This window comes from Stegodyphus dumicola, chromosome X1 (genome assembly GCF_044657685.1).
Source record: "Stegodyphus dumicola isolate Sdum_Otavi_A_Nest chromosome X1, ASM4465768v1".
NCBI classification, from domain to species: domain Eukaryota; kingdom Metazoa; phylum Arthropoda; class Arachnida; order Araneae; family Eresidae; genus Stegodyphus; species Stegodyphus dumicola.
Genome location: NC_140780.1, coordinates 260,225,119 through 260,241,284, shown reverse-complemented (window position 1 = coordinate 260,241,284; position 16,166 = coordinate 260,225,119). Strand labels below are relative to the sequence as shown.

At 31.9% G+C, this 16,166-nt stretch overlaps 1 protein-coding gene across 2 annotated transcripts in view; it reads right to left on the bottom strand.

Annotated features, from left to right (window-relative positions):
- LOC118193000 (leukocyte elastase inhibitor-like) overlaps positions 1–9,105 on the bottom strand; it is a 31,789-nt gene extending 22,684 nt beyond the window's left edge. The window contains exon 1 of one of the 2 annotated variants that reach the window (XM_035364029.2): positions 8,948–9,105. The gene's annotated coding sequence lies outside the window, so the exon portion shown is untranslated. The remainder of the gene's footprint in view (positions 1–8,947) is intronic. The other variant, XM_085807602.1, reaches the window with a different exon arrangement.
- Positions 9,106–16,166: the final 7,061 nt, after the last annotated feature.

The window sequence follows — 16,166 nt, the reverse complement described above, 5'->3', positions numbered from 1 at the left end:
ACAGCAGCAATTTTTTGGATTCTTTGCATCACCTTATATTATATTACGAAGCCATTTATGATCTATACGATTTGGCAAGAGTTGATATTGCACAAGACATAATACCTTTAATTTCTGTGCGGCTTATTTTTTGGTGCTATCGAAAGCTCTTTAATTCATCTTTCAAATTATTATTTCATGGCTTAACAAATTGAGTGATTTTAAAGGAATAAACGCACTTCTTAATAATTTAAATCTTTATCAATTCATATCAAATTGACATAATTTAAAGTCGCTTTAATTTGTAACATTTCCAGCATTATTGTAATGAATAAAAGATAAACGAACTAACTTTCTAAAGCTTTGTGTCACATACTTTGGCTCGATACAGAATTTTATTTATCTTTATTTTTTCCTCCAAATTTTTCTAAATTTTTTTATTGAAAAGGGATCTCAGATTTTATAAAGTTTACCTTGGCTAACACTTTTTTATGTTAATTCGTATTATAAATTTTATTTCTTCTATCAACCTTCTCCAAAATGCAAACTAGGCCGAGTTTAAATAGCGAGCGAAAGTGTAATTTAGAAGGTCAGCTTTGGCAACGCGACAGAATACAGTTCACTTTCTGAGTCAGTCTCCCTATATGCCGAGCTTAGTCTGGAGAATATAGTGTGCTTTCCCGTATTCACAATAAACCAACCAAACCATCGTCTGGAAACTAATTTCTGATATTTCACGGAAGACTTTCGAAGGGAAACTGCCTCATATTCACTTTACACATAGGGAAAAACCAATCATGTAGTAAAATCGATCGTCTGGGATCGAACCCAGGGCGAACTTCAAGTATTCAGCAATCGTAACCACTCGACCACTGATTGGGCGAGGGAAGAAGAGTTCTTTACTTTTTAACTTTCGGCATACTTCCGTCATTAAATCAGTAACTTATATTTTGGAAGATAATGAAGGACGGTAATGAAAAATCATATATTGCAAATAAAAAGTTTGCGATTTGAATAACTAATTTCTGAACATTTTATTTTCGATGATTGAAATGCTTTGAAGTTTTAACAGTGGCAGTTGAAAAATGTAAGGACATTATTGGAATTTGTTTGCAGTATTATAAATAAGTATAACAATAACAGTTTCTTCAGCTTTGTCAAATTAAATGAAAGAGACAGTTTTTAATTAGTTACATTTATTACTTATACTTTTATGATCGTTACTCACCTGTATCTTTGCCAGCAGCAGGATGGAGAAAGAAATAGTATAATAATTATAAAAAGAATTAAATACTTACGCATTTGTTTTTGCATCTCATTACTTTTAAAGCCCTTAATTTTAAAAAAGCCTGATACTTACACAGGATATGTCACAGCTAAAATGTTTGGTATTTTGTGACTTATATTCCCTTGACCTTATTCCTTCACACAATGTAATTTCGCCTTTGAAAAGAATCTAAAACGATCATTTTAATAAAATTTCTATATCAGTTTTCAGTTAGGTGCCTTTGTTTCCTGCATAACTTGCGATTACAGTAAAAGGAATTTTATTGGTTGCTGTAAGAATGATAATTTTAGATATGCAATAATTTGATTTTAAAATTGGTTTCGTTCATTTAGTGGTATTGAATATTGTCTGAGCTAAAATGAGCAAAATTTTCTTTATTTTTACCCAAATGGAGATGAAGAAATCTGCCAAAAGCACTGGATAGCTGTAATCCAATTGCAGTCTATTAAAAGATGCGGCAATGTAATTAATGAAACATAATTCCCATCATGTATGTTTCACTTTTAGCATAACGTCTATTAAGTGTCATTTTTAGGTCGTTCATATTTTAAAACCATATTACTCCTCTTACTTTTTAACCTCAACTAATTTTTGGTTTTAAAATTTTAAATTTCGAACATTTAATCAGCATTAATTAATTAAAGGATATTACTTGCTCTTATTAAATTAAAAGTATAAGTAATAAATGTAACTAATTAAAAAATTAAAATACCTATAAGTTTTATTTCAATCGGTAATATTTTTTCTGTAATAATTGCAACAAGAATGTATTACGCGATTATTTTTCATTTGGATTTCTATTAAGGATTTCAAAGGCTCTGATTCATTTCGAATCGAGTGGTATATATCAAATAATTCAACTAAAAGTTTATATAGTAATTTTTTTTATTTTGGGCTTCTCCAGAGGTTGTAGGTTCAAGAAAAGGTATTTTAATATCTCTTTATTTATGAATAAAAGCAATTTTGATTTTTACACCACCTTACAGTAGAAGCGAAGCCATATTACCTAACATAGTTGCGCAGAGTAAAGCTTAATACAATTCAGTCTCTGGATGCAATCTGGAATTAAGAAAGTAATAAACCCGAATGAAAATATTATATTATAAGCATAGCTAAAGGGGAAATTATTAAAATAAGAACAAATCCGTCAATTTAATTGGAAAAAAAAAATCACAAACTCGGCAAAATCTCCTGAGTTTGAATGCATTTTTAGGCGTAAAAGTTGTATGAGATTTGCACCTAAGTGCTAAAGCGGCCACAGCATAAAATTCAGCCGTAAAACGCATTTTCCTTTATGTAGAGCTTAGATTTTAGAGCTAGAACCTCGGGTGCCATGGGGAAGGCCTTGAGAAACAGGGATTAGGGAACGAACAAAAAAAAAAAAAAAAAATAAAAAAAAAAAAAAATAAAAATAAAAAAATAAATAAATAAATAAATAAGTTGATTAATATTTAAAATTAGGTAAAATGTAAAAATAAATAATAGTTTTAATAAATTAATATAAATTAATGATAATTTGATGAATAATAAGTTACATTACATTAATGCATCTTAAAAATGAAATGAAATAGAGAAAAATGCGAAAAGAGATTATATTAATGATAAAGTTTCACCGAGGATAACAAAAAAAAAAAAAAAAAAATTGTACCGTATTCTTCATAGTTAGAAAAAATTGCTTCCTTGCTTTGTCTTTAATTAATTTAAAGCCTTCTTGATCGGTTGGATATAGTCTATATATTAGGCATATTATTTCGAAATAAAAGATTTTTTTCTCATGTGCTCAAAGATTCTCACTTTTTTTGTTCTTTAGAGGTAAAGCTATACATTCAATAAGTTAGTATCAATATCAGTTTTGCTAACTTCTAAAAGAAATGTTTTCATTAATAACAGAATTTTCGCTTGAACTGCGATTCAATTATAAGATGTACCAGAATTCAAATTAATTACATGGAGGAGGGGAAGCTCTATTTCTGTCTGGATGGTATTATTATTTCTCATTAATATTTCTCTCAGAAACTGAGAAACAGGGGAATTGGATTTTATCTAGCCTGTCCACAAAAATTATCTTAAGTTTCCTGTTTTACTGAGGATAATGAGATTAATTAATTAAATGTAAGCAGACAAAAGCGAGAAGAGAATTAGGGATTTTCTATGGTACGTTTCCTTTTCGTGACGTTCGTAAATTTTACTGCAAACTTATTTTCAAACTAACTTTATGTGTTATATTTGAAACAGAAGCACCACAGTGCAATATTTTAAAATTTTCCTTTCTGATGCATGTAAAACGTCTGGTAGCATATGAGATGTATACCTATGACATAAGAAATAAGTATCGATATAGAAACATTTTCAATTCAAGTTAGTAAAATAAATACCTTAAGACGAATTATTATAGAAAGAGTATTACTTCAAGTATAAGAAACTAGATCTGCAGAAGAGGTAAGAGACAGTCAAACATCAATGGAATGAAGAACTTAATGCTTTAGAAGCAGTTTCAAAATTAGGGGAGCTTGTAAGCAATATAGGTCAGTACAAACTAAAATATATTTCTGATCAAAAAGTTCCATGTTTAATAGCGATATGAAAATCTAAGTCTGCTTCATACATTGAATAATTGTAAGAAATGCAGTTATATTAGAAGAATAAATTTCCGAAGTATTTAGATGCAAAGATGCAATGTAGGGACTTACTATTTATGAATGACTTTGATTAATTAAACTTGACAGATGGTTTCGGTACTTAACAGAAATGTAGCGGTCTTTTCGGAGCAGACCAATCTGGATTTGAATTCTAAAATATTCAGAACAAACTTGATTTCCATAAAAATCAGTTCTCAGGGAGGATTTATTTAAATACGAGGTTTAGCATTATCACTTTAATATTCAAAACTTCTTAAAGTAGCCGAATGCCTAATTCTTGTGGGAATACTACTAGATATGTATTTGACAGCATTTGAGGGCTCAGCGTTATCAAAACGAAAAACGTTTGCATTGTTTTAGATGGGGCAGCAGCTACAAATTTTGTGCTATGGATGATGTTTCTCACATGAGGTAAATTAAAGAAATAATTAGCTGTGAATGGATGCATTTATGTGTAATATTTTCAAGGAGGTCAATTGATTTTATTGTTGTTATACACTGATTCAATACTCTGGGAACATTACCAGATTCTTTCTTTCAGAATTCTCGACACCTTTAAATTTATTGCCTGAGAAAATTTTGGAGATTTAGATATTTAAAAGGTAGAATTCTATTCAAATAGAACTGGAAGCCGTTTATAACGAACACTTAAGTTAATATAACCATAGTTACGAGTTGTACAGAGAAAATTCTTATCTTGTTTTCAGATATCATTTCTTTGATAAAAAGATAAAATGGCTGTTTGAAAAGTAACTGAAGCAGAAAAAATGAATGTCTTTTGAAGCTCTAAGCTACATATTGGCGGATTAGATTGTAGAGACATTAGGTATTTCTGAAGCAGGAGAGATGAAAAATGAGGAATGCCCTCGCCGGGACTCGAACCACGGATCTCTCAAATTCGCGACGAGCGTGCTGACCACTACACCACGAAGCCATACTAAGAAAGCGGGAGAAATACCTTATAATATATTTTGCAGATCCATTTTACTAAGGAGAGCTTTGTGCTTTCTCCGAAATATTTCTGATCATTAGTTAATGCTGATTATTTATTCCCAGCCAATCAGCTATAGAAATGTCTTGAAATAAAATTAAACAATATAGTTTTCGAAAACCTTTCTGAATTTGTATAAACTGATTTTTCTTTTAATACCCGGTGATGATTTTTTTTATTCTTCTATTTCCAGTTAAAAAAAAAAGTAATTGAATAGATATTACAGCATTTATTATGTCACTGTATTTCAATGCGCTTCGGCTCCAACGGAACAACCTGAAATGCATATTTCATCGAGTCCACCCGGCACTAGGTGGCTCTCCATTTAGTTTCCGGGAAACTGCCATTCGGAACAAAAAATATCCTGTTGAATCACCTGAGGCGCTGGTTCATAATACAAAAGTAAGTGGAAAATGGCAAAAAAAATTTCTAGGTTGTTGCTCTAGTGCATATGACGTGATCTTCTGTGATGAAGTCTCTTTTTGACAGGACGGGAGTTTTTATTGATGAAAATTCATACTAACATTGGTTTATTTTTTGTAATTGTTGACGCGATTATTACGGTATCTATGATATTTTAGTTCCTGCCATTTGCTAATATCAGTCAAGGCTTTTGATCATTAAGTATTTTCAAACTCCTCCAAGAACTGTGAGAAACATTTAAATTTCCAAGTTCAATTTGCAGTTTTAGCCAAATACTTCACATACATGCGCACATTTCGGCCATGCTTTCAAAGTATGAATTGAAATAAGAAGGAATTGCAAATAATCTTTTGGAGAAATATACGTCGCGTTTGATTACAATTTGTTACATTCAGTAAAATGAACAAGGATTATTTGATCTTAGTTTGACTAAAAATTTTGGGTTAAATATGAAGTAATGCGTGTATATTTTAGAATAGAGTACACAGAGATCAAAGTACATGTTTTTGATGATTAAATCAGAGTAAGGATTTCTTTCAATATATATATAATGTAGAAATGTTGATGGCGTTATAGGAGCATGATCGAAGATCCATAAAGAAGAAACTTACCAGCCCAGAAAGATTTATATATCAATTTTTATTTTAATTGACATATTTGGTCACAAATAACTTCGCACATTAATCGTACTTATTCCAAAACATTTATATTCTTGTTAGCTTTGCGATGTGAAGAGAAGCAGCAAGAAGCGATATAACTAGGCCAAGAAGCAGAAGTGTCTCATCCAGTATGGAGGCTTAGTTCAACAGAAGAAAGTTCTTGGTTTAAAAATTTTTTACTTTGAGTTCCGAATTTGCTACGTCATCCATAATTATGTATAAAATGGAAAGGGCAATGTTCATATTAAAATCGAGAATTAAGGGGCTATAACAAAATTAAAATTAGTATTTTGATTTGCACACTTTTTTATGTTACACACATATATATATATATATATATTTCAGTTGCATTCGTCCTTGATAATAAATAATATCTTTCAAAATATTTTGATGAATTTAATTGAAGCAATTATAATTAATTTTTAAAACAAAGGTCTAATTATGAAATAAATTTGGAATTCTGAAAATCGATTTTAATTTCAGGGACAGGATCTGTTCCTGAAACTAAGGTCGAAATTCAGAATGACTGATCAGCGGTTTCGGCAAATACAATGAAAGAACAGTAGTCTATTAAATGCAGATGTTACTATGACTCAGAACTACAGCCAGCTCGATGACCATTCGAAAGACAAGCATTACTTCGGTATCCAACCAAAATAGAGCCCTTACTGTGGTAAGTTTGGCTTCTTCCCGCTTTTTTCAGTGAAGCGGGACACCAATTGAGAGCACACAGACCTATAGACTTTTTAGTAGGATAAAAGGAAACAGTCCACTAAGTTCAAATAGATGAAGAGGTTAAAAGGGCTTTCGATAGAGCAGGTTGAAAGGCACTTTCGACATATGCAGGGATCAAGATCGACTCTTTTTAAAATAGCATCCTTAGGATGAGCAGTTTGATTTATAAGATAATGTTCTTGGGCTTTTTTATCGCTTCTATTCTTATTAGACTGCTACTATTTTTATTACGATATTTGGCCTTAATGCATACACTTTTTCAAAACTGGTTTTGTTTTTAAATTTATTTGCGCTTTTATTCCAGTATACAAACAAAGTACATTTAGTCCAATTTTCGCCCCCTCTCACTTCTCGAACTTTATATATATACCCAGAAGAGAAACAGGTAGATTTTATGGATATTTTAATTTCTTAGTAGTTAGGTGAAAGAAAACTTGTCGAATTTTTTTGTGAGAGATTTCGCAGCTAGTGATTGCATTTAAAATTTTTTTGTATAAAATTCGGGGGTATTTTTAACTTTTATTAATTAAAACATCAAAGCAAAAGTTTTATGCTGGGGCTAAATGCTGAAAGTTTGGAAGGAAATAAAACATTAAAAAGTGGGAACAAATAAAATATAATATTGAATATTCTTTAATTGAAAGCAATATTTTAAAAGATGATATGTAATATTCGAAAATAGGTCTATAAAATCGGTAAGAATAATTGGATTTGAAATTTTATATCTGATTTTTCACAATATATGGCGAAAATTTGTATTGACTACGGGAAAAATAAAATTCCTTATTCATCGCTTTTAAGCTGAAAATTTAAATCAAGCAGTTTTACTTGGCCAGCCTCTAAGAAATTTAAGCGAATCATCGCGTTTAACAGTAATTAAAAGTAACTAAATTCAGAAACTTTAACCTTTTCATGACGATATGTTGCTAAACTGAAAATCCTTTGGAAACGGGTATAATGCCTGTATAATGAAATAAAAGCAGCAAGTTAAAATATTACTTAATCTCTTTAGCATAAAGATAATACGATATAAAATTCATAACCGATAGACTATAAGTTCATGAACCCGCAAAGTTATCTTTTAGTCTAACGCTGCCTCACATAGTAATTAAATCTAGAATATTTCACTGGGCTGAGTTCAAGAAAAATCTCTCAGCTTAGAAAGCAACTGGATCAGTAAAAATCACCATGTCTAACATAATTTTCAAGTTAGAGAATTAATGGAAATGAAGAATGAATAGGCAGTTAAACTGCAAAAGCTGTCGGCCAACTGATAGAAATTTTAAAAATTTGCCTTTATGATATTTAGAGATGGAAAACCTCGAGACTTTGTCTAAACATTTTGACTTCAGAATCAAACTTTAATATGGATAAGGCAAAGTAATATTATATAAGCCGCATTTTTAAAGGGGAGAAGGAGGCTTCTCCATTTTTAAAATTTGTAATATGATAGCAGAATGGAACAACTAGAATGAACCGAATTCTTTGCTTGCCGTAAAACACACAAGAGATACATGCCTATGAGGAAAGATGGCTTCATGGAGAACTTTATGAAAAAACTCATATACATTACTTTTAAAGGAGATCCTCGTTGAGCTGTTGATAATAGAATCCAAAGCCATTGTTTCATGTTCTTGAAAAAACTGAAACAAATCTCTAAAGAAGGAAGAAAATTCAAACGGACGTAAGCACTGTTAACATAAATGATTCATAGAGTAACGATATCGTTATTACCCAGAAGGAAACTTGAGAAATGTCAAAAGAAAAATGAAATGCTTCAGGTGCTTTTTTGCAAGGGAAAAAGTTGTTAAATTAGATTGACTGTTATACCTGTTGACAATAACGTAATAGCTAGTTCTCTAATAGAAAACTTATTTCTGTAGTAATATTTATCAATATTTCAGACGCATGATTATGTATACAATATGGGAAAACATGTAAAGGAAGAGAGAAATAATTGGAGTAACTAATTTCTACTACATCAAAATAGAAAAAAGAGCAAGATGCACCATAAGTGGGAAAATATTATTTGAAAGTTAATTGTCATGCAAACTTTTAATTGTTGCAACTGGTATGTATTCAACAAAACTGCCACACTTAGATTGAAAAAAATAATGAACAACAATTTACTTTAGAAACATCTCAAGTAAATTTATGGTAAGAATATCTTTGTTTCTCAAAGTGAAAACATATTACAAAAATTTACAGTACCCCAAACTCAGCGATAACTCACCAGATACCTGGACTCGATATGTATAACTGTATCGTCGAATATCCTGAATGAAGATGCTGTCAGGTAAGAACGCTCACGGCTTCAAAACAAACAGTATTCTGACCGTTTTCATTCAATAACCCATCCTTTTAATGCTCTTACAACCCGCCATGTGTGGTGACATAATAGTAACCACAATAGAATTTTTATTGCATCCGTGATAGCAGTAAATTTCAGCGCCATCTTGCGGCAAAAGCCAAAAAAACAAATACTATACGCAGTTGACTAGTTTCGGTTCCTGACTAAGATGAGTTTCAGTGTCAACTAATAAAGGTTAGCTGAGCATGTCTATGTTAAATTTAAATTGTAGGGGAGGGACGGAAGAGAAGGGGGATAGTTGTATTCGCACGACAGGGTAGCTTGCATTTGATCGCTTTTCATTTGCTTACAATGCTATCACTGGTATTTGAGAAAGAAGTTCAGTCCCACATCAATTATTTATTATGATATTTGAAATTTTTGAATAGTTTCGGTTTGAAAGTGTTTCACCCATGGCTAAAGTTTGTAGTAAAGTATAATAAAGTTCGAAGATGCGTAGTTAGAAATACGATTTAAAGTGTTTTGCTTGGCACAGTACACTGTGGAAAGATGATATATTTTTTTTAATGCTATATTTTTTGCAATAGCAATATTGAAAAGTGGTATTTTGCATGGCAGTGGATGCTATTATTTTATAATTAATTACAACGCAGTGTTAAAGAATTTAGCTATACTTAAATAATTCCATTAAGCCAAATTTCTGTAAATATAAAAGCAAAAGTGATTAATTAAAACTCACAACTTATTGGATTAAAAAAGCGTCAGGATTGCCCTAGAGTTTTAATGTTTTTGTATGTTCAGAATTAAAATTGTGCTCAATAAATATATACTGAATTTTATTTTTACATGAAACTTGTTACATTTTTCTGATCTAGCGAGGTTTGGGAGGGGGAGAGAATTTAGTTACCCTTTTACATGATTTATGTTGATTTTCCTCGATTCAAATGGTACCGGCATTTTAAAAATCGCTGTCTGAATTTCGTACTTAAGATATAATTCTAAGAAAAGGTTTTCAGAATCGACATTTGTAATGATGATGCTATCTGAGGTCAGAATTTTGAAGCAGTTTTGACTTTGTTGAAACACATATTCTGAGCACTAAATTTCACAAAATGAAAATTACACCAACGGAAAGAACCTTGAAACAATTTTACTTTATTCGGTTTTGCAGAATCGCCAAAAATTCCATTTTTCGTTTATTGATAACTTTACTTTATTTCGTTAATTTATATAAGTTGGGGAAACGCAAATTTGAACTAAAAAACCAAAATAGGATAAAAATGGTTTAATTAGTTCGAGTAGAACATATAAATCTGCGCGTTTTTTTTTTTTTTTTTAATCGAAATTAACTGGAAGGCAGAAAACGTGACCACACTTCTTAAGTCCTATATTTAATAAAACTTTCATCACATATTGTTTCTTTGCGAGAGATCATTTGCATTTTCAGGGTATCCCCTAATGGGACCGCTTAAGATCCCCCTCTTGTATTTTCTTCCTCCTTTCTGCATGCCTTCGTTGATGTTACGGTAGCACAGTCGGCGGGTTTTCGAGAGGTCCAGGTTCGAGTCCCGGCGAGGGCATTGCTAATTTTTCATGTCTCATGCTTGAAAATAACCTAATGACTGTACACACGCTTTTCTCAAAGACGTCAAAAGGGGTTTTAGAAGTTTCTGATATAAGAAACATATTCAGAGTGCACTGGTATTTGGTTTTTTCGTAGCTAGAAAATCCAATATGCCCTCTCCGGAGTTCGAGCAGTTAGATGTTTCGATACTACCAGTATCTTAGCTGGACGTGTTACTAATTATACTACGAGAGCACGCACTGAGAAGGCGTTAATTCCTTATATTCTTCCACAAAGGGCGACAGGGGAGAGAGGAATAAGATCCAATCCAGATGGTGATAAATTATCCTCCACCACATTTTAGGTTTATGCCACAATAGAATTATTTAGAATTTTTAAAGCCTAGGAAAGCGAGAAATTAACTATGCCTTCTTCGGGATTCAAATGATTATTCGAAGATTTATTTGAGTTTATTTAGTGGAATGAATGCATGAAACTTGTCACAGAAGCTAGGAAAGCGATAAGGATCAATTTAAAATATAATTCATTATATAGTTTTATTTATTTAACTTAACGAGATAAGTCCAGCACTAGATTTCTTTTTTCCCATCTCATTTACTACGCATCTGACAGTTATTAAATTGGAAATATACTCTAAAGAGTGCTGACAACAAAATGTTTATCCTTGGTCTAGCAGAAAGATCAATAAAACTAGTAAGGGTGTAAAAAAAAAATCTCATTTTTTAAAGCAATACTTTACATTTGCAGTGATAACACATATTAAAATTGATCAATATACAGGATATTAAAAAAAAAAAAAAAAAAAAAAGGTTGCACAGCTAAATGCCTTTTGAAGGACGTTTGCAAGTTTATGGTTCCAACTTTAGAAATGAATCAAATAAGCTAAGCTTTTGGAATATGCTAGTTGCTGACGCCGTAATACCTTTTAGCAAATGTATCAAAATATACATTTTTATATCTATCTATCAGTGGAGAGAGTTACAGTTAACGTTATTTCCTAACTTGCTTTAAATCTTTCAGAAAAAAATTTTATTTTCTACATGCAAATTCGATTTTGGAAAATTGAGATTATAGGAAAGAAAGACGAGTAGAAACTGATTAAGAACGGCCTAAAAATTGAACTTCATTAAATGCAATTTTGTATTTATCATCATTTGTAAAAATGGTAATTTGAAGCAAATGCTCCACAGTAGTTTTTATGTGTGTAATGTAAATGATCTCATTGTAGATGTTGAAATTCCCTTTTGGAAACGTAACATCCTTACGTTTTTAGCAGATTTATGCCCTCAGAATTTTATTATTGAATTTATAAATTAAGTAATGTGTTTGTAAGATATATTTAAATTTTATAACAGTTATTTTAATTTAGTGAACATTCCCTGTCTTTAAGACACAATAACACGCCGAATAAATACTAATTCAGAAGACAAACAACAAAAATCAGCGTTATATTTACAAAACTTCCACAGGACTAGTTTCGATGGTTTTACCGAACCACCATCCTCAGCTGCAAAACCGCAAATGAACAAGATAGGAAAAAATGATTAGATAAGATAAGAAAGCCTGGACAAGAATAAGCAAGTGGCGCCATCTGTTGGTGAAATCAGAACTAAAACATAGTTTCTTTAAATGCCGAAGGCAAATTTGGATTGGAATTAGGATCGTTAACTAGAACAGAAAGATTTTTATGAATGTGAAATGCCTCTAGAAAATCCAGTTCTCCAATGGAAGATATTTTTTGAATAATTTTGGCAGCAGAAAAATTGAAACTGTGATTTTTGGACCGACAATGTTGCGCAACAGAAGACTTCTGTGTTTCCTTTTTTCTAACATATGCCTCATGTTCCTTGACGCGAAATTTTAAGGCTCTCTTAGTTTGGCCAATGTAAATTAAACTACACTAGCAAGGAATCCTATAAATACCCCAGGAATTCATATCCGGAATGGGGTCCTTGAGTATGGAACTCGGAATTTTGTTGATGGGAGAATAAACAACCCGAAAGTTAAATTTCTGCAAAATATGTGCTACTTTATAGCTAATTGATGGAAAGAAAGGAATGACAACAGAATTTTTATAATCTCCTAAAACAAGAGTGTGCCTTTTAGTGTGTTGAGATGAGAATTTTTTAACTGCTTGATTAATAATGTTGGGTGAAAAGCCCCTGTCAATAGCTATTGCTTTTAAATAATTTAGTTCCTCATTAAGGGCTAGTTTGGAGGAGCAAACATGAAGAGCAACGAAAACATAGGAATGAAATGAAGCTAACTTTTGTTCAGTCGGATGACATGATTTAAAGTGTGGTGGAAGGCAAACCGATGAAGGTTTACGGTAAACCGTAGTACTGAAGTTGGATATGTTACGTGTGACCAGAATGTCGAGAAACGGAAGAGAATTGCAAGTCTCAAGTTCAAAAGTGAACTGAATAGCAGGATCAATAGAATTCATTGTTGAAAGAACTTTATTTAAATCATCTTTATTACCTTCAAACAGGGTAAAAGTATCGTCTACGTAGCGGAACCATGCCGGGAAGTTTAAAATTTCAAACAATTTTGATTCATAATAATGCATGTAGATATCAGCCAGGATGGGACTGAGGGGGCTTCCCATGGCTAATCCCTCAGTTTGCTTGTAATATTTATTTTGGACAACAAAATGTGTTTGTTTCAAACAGAGTTGAGTGAGAGAAATTAGCTCATCAATTTCGATGGAAGAGAAATGAAATTCGCGAAGTCTGGTTTCTAGACATCTTAATGCACCCTCCACTGGGACATTGGTGAATAATGATTTTACATCAAAAGAAACCATGAGTAAATTACTAGGAGAAATGTTTTTAACCTTTTTTTTTACAAACTCTATTGAATTTTTTATGGTGTAAATGTTATTGTCTAATAGAGTGGAAAATCTAGAAACCAAATATTTAGCTAATGGATACGAGGCAGTACCTAAATTTGATACAATAGGGCGGAAAGGAATACCACTTTTATGAATTTTGGGAAGAGCATATAATCTGGCACAATTCGCAACAGATGGTATAAGCGAATGTTTTAAGTTGCTTGAAATGATTTGCGAAGATTTGATCGCAGTTTTTATTTTTGACAAGTCCGAAGGTGAAGGATCTTTAGGGATCGGATTATATGGTCCTTCGTTTAAGAGTTTAGTGACATCATCGATGTAAGTGTTCTTATCCATGACGACTATCTGGCCACCTTTGTCGGCCTTTGAAATGATAATATCCGCGTTAGAATGAATTTCGCAGTGTGGTTTAATTTACATTGACCAAACTAAGAGAGCCTTAAAATTTCGCGTCAAAGAACATGAGGCATATGTTAGAAAAAAGGAAACACAGAAGTCTTCTGTTGCGCAACATTGTTGGTCCGAAAATCACACTTTCAATTTTTCTGCTGCCAAAATTATTCAAAAAACATCTTCCATTGGAGAACTGGATTTTATAGAGGCATTTCACATTCATAAAAATCTTTCTGTTCTAGTTAACGATCCTAATTCCAATCCAAATTTGCCTTCGGCCTTTAGAGAAATTATGTTTTAGTTCTGGTTTCACCAACAGATGGCGCCACTTGCTTATTCTTGTCCAGGCTTTCTTATCTTAGCTAATCACTTTTTCCTATCTTGTTCATTTGCGGTTTTGCAGCTGAGGATGGTGGTTCGGTAAAACCATCGAAACTAGTCCTGTGGAAGTTTTGTAAATATAACGCTGATTTTTGTTGTTTGTCTTCTGAATTAGTATTCCCTGTCTTATTTCACTTTAGCTTAGAACTCGCTACCAGAATGAATCAATCTTATTTAATTTCAATCTTATGTGATACATCTGAAATATTGATTTCGGCAAATGGGTTTGAGATGAATAATAATATTAGTTGAACTTTATGGAAATCAGAAAAGCGGAGTTCAAAATTATTTTTCAGTGCATTTAGGCTTTTCCAGTATTTCTCCGTTTCAATTGCCTTTTGTCTATTAATATGGCATAATAAATTCTGAAAACGGGTGAAATTTGTTTCTTTCATCTGATTTATCCACAAATTTAACTTTATCTAAAAAGCAGTTACAGTCCCAGTCAATTGAAAAAGGGCTTTTTTCTTTTCCCTGGAGATCTTCGTTCAGTTTAGCTATTATATCCGTGAGAAAATACAGGTCAGATAACCAATTATTATCGTCCAGTTCTTTATAATTTTTGTTTCAAAAACTGCTTTATTGGCGAAAGAAATTCTGCAAATTGTTGAAATACTTTTCCCCTGCTGAGCCATCTAACATCGGAATGAAGCAATAAGATTACATGTTCGCTATCAAGTTCATCAGTCAGCAATCAGTTATTTTATAACATCTTGCAAGGTATCTCTTATGACTATAAATGCTTACCATAATTAACAATTAAGAAATATAAATGAATGGTTATTTTAAAAATATTTTTTGTTCATAGTACCTAATCGGGCTGGCGAGCACAATGTTGGGCACTGCTACTCTAAGCTGTGTTTCGCTCGGCCGTAGTGTTACGTGCCTTTTGATAGTTCGCCGGCTAGTTTATGACTACGGGTGGAACTATTTTAGAATTGTGTTAGCTTCGGCTAAATCTCTTAGTCATTAGTTAGTTCTTATTTCTCACTTTTGAGTTTAAGCCCAAGTGGAGGCTTTACTATGCGCCCGAAGAAAGGGGCCGACTGTTAATCTTATTTTGAGTGAATAAAGGGTAATTGACCATTCTTGAGTTTACGCTTTCTGTGCTTGGAACTAAGCGATTATTCACGTAGCAGTTCACTAGATTCCTCGACACTTAATTTAACAGATTAAAAGTGAGGAACTCTATAAGTTTATAAGCAATTTAATTCATGAATTCAATTTTAATTAAATTAAGTAAAAAGTAATTAATTGGTTTAAGTTACAATAAGTGTTAGACATTGCAAACATATTTTACAGCGCAATAAATTCTAAATTGCACAAATTGAAAAAAAAAATTGCTAGTGATCTGAAAGCCGTGTAAACAGAGCTACTAACATCCCTTGATACATCTTTACATATACTTGCAGAGCTGGCAATCCATGATAAGTAGGAGTTATGCATGGAATTTTGATTTTTTTATAAAATAGTTTAGCTTATTGCATGTATTATTCCCATCGTCACACACGGAAGACAATGCAATAAAAACAAATTTTCATTGTGTACATAATTACTACTTTAAATTACACGTACATTCCGAAATTTCAAGCTGAAATTTCGAAGTCTGCCTGTGTTTCGAACCTGGAATTGAGTAAACTAATATTAAACCGATATTCGATATCCATTGCTTAACAATAACGATATTTCAAGGCTGAAAGAAGTTCAATTGTTTTAATAATTGTTACCGGAGTCAAAACAACTTAATAGTCATATTTTATCATAATACATACTTTCAGCAAACACAGAAGAAAATCAGCTGTTTATATTAGTGTTAAGTTCGGTTATGAGCTTTTTGATAGTAACTTGTCTCACAGATTCATCAAGGCATGTAAAAACTAAGTGTGTAATTGAAGCCTGTTATTCGGAAAATAAGTTAGAAAAACAAG